The following is a 7,304-nucleotide window of genomic DNA, read 5'->3' on the forward strand; positions in this document are numbered from 1 at the left end:
TATATGATAAGTGATAACATACACCACTTGAAGAAAGAACTGCTAGCAACTTCAGGACCTTGCAAAGCACTACTCAGCCGATGTAAGAGACACTGCAGTAATGCTCTACAGGAACATGCAGGGGTTCCCCGGGAGACAGATGACCTGATTTACTGATATCTGACTTTACGCATATCCTCTCATATATTTTAAAACATTCTATATAGTAATAATAATAATAACAACACGTTTAGGTGTTCATTCAGTAAGTATTCTATTAATTTAATTTAGCCAATGTTCTGAATATTCAGTGAAATGAAAGTTTTATAGAAAGTGTAGATTTAACGATAAAATATGGGTTACTATGGAAAACGGACATGTCTGTTTACTGATAAATTTGCTTATGGACTCATCTAGGGAATGAAACTCTTGCTTAACTCAAGGATTGCCTATAAACATGCACAAAGACTCTGGAAATGTTTATTTCCTGTAAGCACCATCCCTAAAAAATGGATAATGTAGCACATGCATTTAAGACAATAAACAAGTGATATTATGAAATTAAAGCAGGGACTCCATAAGCTCACACTTCCCCACGTTCAGATGTACGCTAATTGTTATTCAAGTAATGCTCTTTTTCACCACTACAAGTGTATACTGGCGCTCAAAGCTCCTCCCTCTGGAATACACGAGTAAATAAGTAAATTATTTTCATACTTTTTTAGGGAACACTGTTTCAGTGTCCAGACTGAACTGGACAGATTCAGAGTATAGGCTGGTCAAACGCCTTCCAAAGCTTAAACATATAGTGTTTTCTCAAACATTTGGTAGCTGAGTTGAAGTGACACAGAAACTGTTTCCTCAGCCCATCAAATCCAGATCAACCATCAAGCACCTATCTTCATTAATCCTATTTTATTCTCACCACATTCCCATCAACTTCCCCCAAATTCTACCACTCAAGTACACATTAGGGCCAATTTGCAGCGATCAATTAACTGACCAACCTGTACATGTTTAGGATGTGAGATGAAAACAGAGCACGGAGGAAATCCACATGGTCACAAGGAGAACATGTAAACTCCACACTGACGGCACCCGAGGTCAGAATCAAACCCAGGTTTCTGAAGCTGTGAGGCAGCAGCTCTATTAGCAGTTTGGGAACAGCTCTGCCCAAGACTGTAAAATGTTCCTGAGAGTTGTGGATGCAGCCCAGTCCACCATACAGACCAGACTCCCTATCACTGACTCTATCTACACTTCTTGCTGCCTTGAGAAAGCAACCAACATATTCAAGGACTTTTCCCATCCAGGTAATTTCTTCTTCTCCCACTCCCATTGGGCAGAAGATACAGATGCTTGAAAGTATACAACCAGACTCAGGAACAGCTTCTTCCCTCCATTATCAAGACTTCTGAACAATCCTTCCAAAAGCTAGTGTACAGTCTTGATTTTCCAACTACCTTGTTACAACATTGGACTTTTTCTCTGGAACTATTATGCTGTAATGCTGAGGAACTATATTCTGCCCTCTGGTATTTTTCTCATGACTCCGCCTGCTGCACTTGTGTTTAGCTTGATTGTATTCATGTATAGTATTATCTGATTAGATTAGATAGCACGCAAACAAAAGATTTTCACTGTACCTCATTACACTGCTCCAAGTAAGAATTTAATTATTCCGTTTCAGGACATATGACAATAAAACACCCTTGACTCTTACACATGAAAATAATAAACATTAGCAGTGCCACTGTGCATCCTTTACTCGTGCCATGGTACTTCAGGGTTGGCATTGCTGGCAAGGCTCTATTACCAGAGTGATGGCTGGAGATCAGGGTGGATTGTGCACCATGGATACCATTCACACCTAAAACCTTCAAAGGAGTCTTCAGAAATGTCACATTATACATGGATCTCTCGGCTCAACAATGTATTCATAGTCACGAGTTTGCCAAGAGTGTCAGATGAATAACATTCTGCAGAAGGACATGGTCTTGTGCCTCAGGATTGTTCGTGGTCATGTGGACTCTCAGCTGCCTTGCCACAGGATCTCTCCAACTTGTCGCAACAGACCTCCAACATGCCTGCCAGTTTGCTGCTCACAGAAGCACCACAGAGGCCACTCAGATACTGTTTTCACAAAGAAATTATTTCATCTACCCAGGATCTGTCTGCTTTGCAGGTTTTCCATCGCTGCAGACTATCATTTGTTTTACATTGAAAAGGAACCTAATTTTTTTCATCAAAAGTGTAAGATTTGAGAAGTTTTCCCTCATTTGGAAAGCAACACCAAACCAAAGAGCTGCAGTTTGGACATTTTAAACGAGAGACTGGGGCTGATAGCGGAGAAAGACTGCGGTCAGATTAACAAAGGATGTCACAATCCGTGGGTCCTAAAATGGCCGCAGGACCTCGTGACCAGCCACAAAAAGTAAAAACCTTACAACCCAGTCTCTAGGTTTTCTGCAAAGCCACGGCCAGAACAAAGGATGGGTATTGGCCATGCAGAAACCTACGAAACCAGGTCGGAGTCCAGACACTGGGGCACTGACATCAGCATACTCACAATGCCCCAAGCCGACCTAAACAGTTCATCTCGTTGAGGGGGCACAATAGCCCATAGAAAACTACCTGGTAGGTGATGGGAAACCAGTTAACACCCATCACCTCACAACGAAATACCAATTAACACCGTCTGGCCATCCCCGGTATCCCCGAACATAAGCGCAGATCAGAAGAAAACTCATACATATCTTTTTTTGAACAAAGAGATTCCAAGATCTGGCGGGAGATAGGACGGGTCAGAAATAGTATAACTGGCCACTACTTTTGGGTGGAAAAGTTAAGTCAAGAAGAGAGTCAAGAAGAAGTCAAGAAGAGAGTCAGAAGGAAGTCAAACGAATGCAGGAGGAAGAAACGACAGGCAAGAAGAACGGATGCAAGAGAGAGGAACAGGCACGCAACTCGAGAAGAAATACTGCAAAACGAACAGCCAGTAACCCCAGTAATAGCCCCATGGTGAGCATGTACTCCAAATCCTGCATATCCTGGACATAGTTTAGTGTAGAGGGGAGGGTGGTTGTTAATAAACGTTGGGTGTGTATTAAAATATGTGTTGGTCAATGTTGCGATGCGTCGTACGTTCCCCATCTTACAGTCGTGTATATGTCTTGTAGAACTGTGTGTTTAAGAATTCATAAGTAAAAGGTATTCGTCTATATGTCTTGTGGAACTGTGTGTGTTTTATGATTCATAGTTATAAGTATTCGTGTGATTCGGTATGTGTTTTATAGACGTGTATTATAGAACTGTATAAGTATTCATGGACAATAGTCCCAAGCGCTAAATAAAAGCCTTTTTCATTTAAACCCTGGTTTTCAAATCTGGTCTGGTTGAATTTTTCTGCACTACAAACGCTCATGCATCTAAGTCCAGTGTCTAGAACCGTAGGGGGTGAGTGGGTCGAACCACTCACGGGGAACCAGTGTGCGCGGCCTGGTCAAGGGATCAGAGCAAGGCACGGGGACCTTAGGTCGGGCGAAAGCTCGGCGCAGAAACCCCTTACAGAAGGAAAGGATTTTACTCCCTCAATTTGAATCATGAGATTTTCTTCACGGGGTTAATGAAACAGTTTCCGGAAGCACACGTGACTTCTTCACCCTGGCCATTTTCAGCAGCTGGCACTGCCAAAGAGGAACACTTTAATGGCTGTTCACAGCAGTGTCTTCCCCACCACATTATCTAATCACACATACAATTCTAACTTCACATTTACCAGAATCAGAGGAAAATCCCATTATTCTCCTGATGATGAGATTTTGTTACTTGCATCAGTCTTTGAACGACACATTGAGCAGCAGCAGAGCCTTCCTAAAGTGGTGCAGGCTGCATTGTCTCATAAACCAACGGTAGTGGTGACTCCAGAGGAAGGAAGCCTGCAGCCTGAAGAGCCGCGGGAACGAGGAAGAATGCAGCTGCTGGGGAATGTCTCTGCTCAGCAGTTACATTCTCAGTACCTTACTGAGTGGAGAGGGAGACATTGACTGTATGGATCAGAAGGAATTCAAAATCATAGTTCCCTCTCCAAAGCTTCTTTACTATCCAGTGGTTTTCACCAACATTGTACAACATATTTCCTTGGCACAGCTGACACTCAGGAGCTACTTCGGCATGAATCTCAGTGAAAAGAGCTTGCACATCCACCCCAGACTCTCCAATTACCTACCCACACCAGGGACAATCTACAGGAGCCAATCAATCTAACAACCAACATGTTTTGGAGATTTAGGAGGAAACTGGACCTGAGAGAAACCCATGTGGTTACAGGGAGATAGGCACAAAATGCTGGAGTAACTCAGCGGGACAGGCAGCATCTCTGGGTAGAAGGAACCCAGACTCCTACCCAGTTTCGGGTCGAGACCCTTCTTCAGACTCCAGAGGCAGGAAGGTCTGAAGAAGGGTCTCGACCCGAAAAGTCACCCATTCCTTCTGTCCAGAGATGCTGCGTGTCCTGCTGAGTTACTCCAGTAATTTGTGTCTATCTTTGGTGTAAACCAGCATCTGCAGTCCCTTCCTACATACTACTGGTTACAGGGGGAATGTGCAAGCTCCACATATTCAGCACTGGAATCAAATCTGTGTCACTGGATCTTTGCAATAACTGTACTATCTGTAGCGTTTATCTGCCACTCTTCACATTGCTGCAATACATTCATGCTGGAAAAGGAAGTGCTGAGCAAAGCCCTGTGGAAAATTGGTGCTGAGCATGTCCATAGTCCTTGATATTACACATTGGCTTCCTGACAGTTTCACCAATGCTTCAGATGTTAACATCTGTGTTACTTCTGAACTCGGCTACTCTTGTTGGTGACTCAAACATGTACAAATCTCATCTCTAACTTAGTCTTAGTATCAGAGCTTTTGGTAACAAACATTAAAATGAGTGACAATGTATCTTCTTATTTCTCTTTTTCTTATTTCTTTCTTTTTCCTCTTCTACCACCTCCAGGCCCGACTGCAGATCTTGTCTATTTGAAAGGAGAAAAGCATAAGGCTGTGGTAAAAGGCTGTGGTAAGGGAAGGGTGGATAGTAAAAAAGCTGTATCTCCAGTTTGTTTATCGAAGGAGGTAGTGAGAATGTAAACAGAAGAAGTGAGCATCAGTAGACTGCTATAGTGTCCGCAAGTGAGAGTTAAACTGTTGTGGCTGACCTTGAACCAGTTAGTTGCTGCTGCCTTTTCTTGTGTATCTATAATTGTTATGCGATCTGTTTGTGGCGGGACTGTCGTACGTTGAAAGGCTGGAGCGATTGGGCTTGTATACACTGGAATTTAGAAGGATGAGGGGGGATCTTATTGAAACATATAAGATAATTAGGGGATTGGACACATTAGAGGCAGGAAACATGTTCCCAATGTTGGGGGAGTCCAGAACAAGGGGCACAGTTTAAGGATAAGGGGTAGGCCATTTAGAACGGAGATGAGGAAGAACTTTTTCAGTCAGAGAGTGGTGAAGGTGTGGAATTCTCTGCCTCAGAAGGCAGTGGAGGCCAGTTCGTTGGATGCTTTCAAGAGAGAGCTGGATAGAGCTCTTAAGGATAGCAGAGTGAGGGGGTATGGGGAGAAGGCAGGAACGGGGTACTGATTGAGAGTGATCAGCCATGATCGCATTGAATGGCGGTGCTGGCTCGAAGGGCTGAATGGCCTACTCCTGCACCTATTGTCTATTGTCTATTGTATGATGTCCCTTTGAGGAGTGAATAATGTGTACTAGCTGTGAGTTGTGAATTGCAGCTGTAGTGTGCGGATGAAGTGTAGTGGATTATATGAATATCAATTGCGAGTCGTAATTAGTTCTTGTTATATAAGTGACAAGAGTATGGTGCAGTGTGCACTGGATCCAGTTCCTTGAAGATCTGAGCAATGGCAACCAGAGATATCCCCTTTCGCTGCCTTCCAAATTGCAGCTGTGGAGAATCTTCTTGCCTTTACTACAAATAAGCCTCTCAAAATCTATCTCCCACACCCAGGCTTCCACTACATTGCCAGAAAGCCACAAGGCCTGCATTTTCCCCATATTGTGTTGTTCTTGAATGTCTTCTGAGATCATAATGACCATCAATGTCCACTGCAGTCTCTATACACCTCTCCTTTATGAAGTTCAGGCTAGTGATAAATGGACCCTGCAACCAAGGAAATGGGCCCTTTGTAGCGACCATAAGATAATGAATTGGGCTGGTAGCTTTTCATTTGTCAATTTCACAAACAATGCTGTAGAGTGATTTTCAATGCCACTAATTGTATTTTTCATATAGCTACATTTTTATGTGTTTAATGATAACTAATATTGGAAAATTAAAAGACAAAAAATATTTATTTGGTCTATGGGGAAAAAAGAGAGCTATGGGGACTGGCAGGAAAGTGGAGATGAGATGCAAGTCAGATCGCCAATAACCTTATTGTATGGGAACGGGTAATTTCAGGTGGCTCATAGCTATTTCTTATGAAAACAAGCAGAGAATATCTGACTTTATAATTTAAGTAATATATAGATTAAATACATGGATAGACGTTTGGAAGTATATGGACCAAACCCAGCCAAGTGGGACTAGTGTAGCAGGGAAATGTTGGCCGGTGTGGGCAAGTTGGGCCTGTTTCCACACTGTATTGCTCTATGACTTAATGATTCTAGAGTTACATTGGCTACTGTGAAAGGACAAATGGCAATTGTAAAACAATAAAATGAGGTCAAAAGGGTAACAGGACATCTGTTTATCTGCGACATGGTGAGATTTGTGAGCTGTGTTTGTTGATCTGTGTCATCCAGAGGTGCATGATTTATAATTGTTATAGGATCATTCTGAAGAATGAAAAAATGCTTAAGTGCCTGCAACAGTAAACAACACATCAAAGAAAAGTTCTGTATATGAGAGGCAGATGAATCTTTGTTCAGCGATCATTTTATTTGGCGCTCTTAAATAAAGTCTTGATTGTCTTGCCCGATCTTTAAAGTTTCTTTAACAATACCTGAGGTAGGTAACCCTCACCCCTAACTGTACATTGGATTTTACTTTCTCTTGATTGGTGCCAAGGAAATCAACTGTATACACTGGAAAATTGTAGATTATTGAAACTTTGAGTAATATGCTAAATGAGTGAGCAGATTGCAAACGAGTCTCAAAGGCATTTTGGAGCCAACACCTCGGGCCAAAGAATAGGATCATTAATAATGGAATGTCATGGAGAACTCTGCTAAATATCTGCTAATCATTTGTAAGGAGTTTTAGTGTTATTTCATAAGTGATAGGAGCAGAATTAGCCCCT

Source organism: Rhinoraja longicauda, chromosome 2 (genome assembly GCF_053455715.1).
Source record: "Rhinoraja longicauda isolate Sanriku21f chromosome 2, sRhiLon1.1, whole genome shotgun sequence".
Taxonomy (NCBI): Eukaryota; Metazoa; Chordata; class Chondrichthyes; order Rajiformes; family Arhynchobatidae; genus Rhinoraja; species Rhinoraja longicauda.